This window comes from Propithecus coquereli, unplaced genomic scaffold, assembly GCF_000956105.1.
Source record: "Propithecus coquereli isolate 6110/MARCELLA unplaced genomic scaffold, Pcoq_1.0 Scaffold3, whole genome shotgun sequence".
NCBI classification, from domain to species: Eukaryota; Metazoa; Chordata; class Mammalia; order Primates; family Indriidae; genus Propithecus; species Propithecus coquereli.
The window spans coordinates 3,565,738-3,567,275 of NW_012148618.1; positions in this window are offsets into that span (position 1 = coordinate 3,565,738).

The following is a 1,538-nucleotide window of genomic DNA, read 5'->3' on the forward strand; positions in this document are numbered from 1 at the left end:
ATAAGGCTCTTGAAATTTTCATTATTGTTGTATAAGAATTTGATGTTAAGTACATAACATATGTGGCTGTTTTCACCAGTTCAGCTTTTGCTTCTTGCAATTTTGTTTGTTTTTGAAATAATAGAGATGTTGCCTGTTTTTACAGAATAAAATCTATTAATCTTAATTTTATGATTTCCAGACTTATCATGATTCTTTAAAAAGTTTCACTAACTCAATATTAGAAAATACGACAAACTATTTATATCCACCTATATATTTCTAGTCCTTTTAGTTTTTAAATTGTTTAAATATTCAAAACATTTAAATTTAGTTTTCTTTAACTTTTCAAAAGCTAACCAGTCATGTTTCGAAATAACTTCCCAATGATTTGAAAGCCACCTTTATTCTAAACATCACATTTTCAATACATGACTTTGTTTCTGAACACTCAGATTTCTATTTGTCATTCTATCTATTTGCATGAAAGTAAGGTATCATGTCAATTATTCTTTTTTTATAGAACATCTTAATATCAGCTTTGTCTCCCTTATTGTTCTTCTTTCCAAGAATTTTCTTAGTAATTCTCAGATGATATTTTAGAAGGGATGGAGAGAAAAACATCTTCCTGCCTTCCTGGTAAAAGTGCTTTGTCAAAAGCTGATATATGTTGAAGAGATATCTGTGCTCTTATGTATATTGCAGCTCTATACACAACAGCCAAGAGATGGAATCAACCTAGGTGTCCATTGATGGATGAATGGATAAAGAAAATATGGTATATATACACAATGGAATACTAATCAGCTGTAAAAATTAATAAAATCCTGTTATTTGTGGTAATATGAATGACTGTGGAGGACATAATGTTAAATGAAATAAGCCAGGCACAGAAAGACAAATACCAAATGATGTTACTTATATGTGGAATCTAAAAAAGTGGACCCTGTAGAAGTAGAGAGTACAATGGTAGCTACCAGAGGCTGGGGAAGGAATGAAGGAGAGGGATAGGTGGAGGTTGGTCAACAGGTACAGTTACAGTTAGGCAAAATAAGTTCTGGTGTCTTATTACATAGTAGGATGACTATAGCTCTTAACAACGTATTATATATTTCAAGACAGCTAGAAAAGAGGATTTTGAAAGTTATCACCACAAAGAAATGACAAAGGTTTCAAATGATGAACATATTAACTACCCTGATTTGAATATTATGCAATGTACACATGTAATGAAATATCACAATGTACCCTGTAAACATGCATAATTATTATGTCAAGTATAAATACACAAAATTTTTAAATCAATACATGACTTAGAATATACTTCAATCAAGACCATCTGTAGTAGATTTCCAAATCAATAGTCATCAACCTGAGTTTTTAGAGCTGCTGCAACACTAAATATTTTAGGTAGTAGATGATGAACCAGCACAGCTAGTTACCATTACAAACCTCAAGTTATTTACAGATCATTTTTAAAATTCTTTTACTGCTATGTGTAAAATAAGTGATTCTCTGATTTGAAGTCCTTGGTAGCTAAATGCCAACTACATATTTGG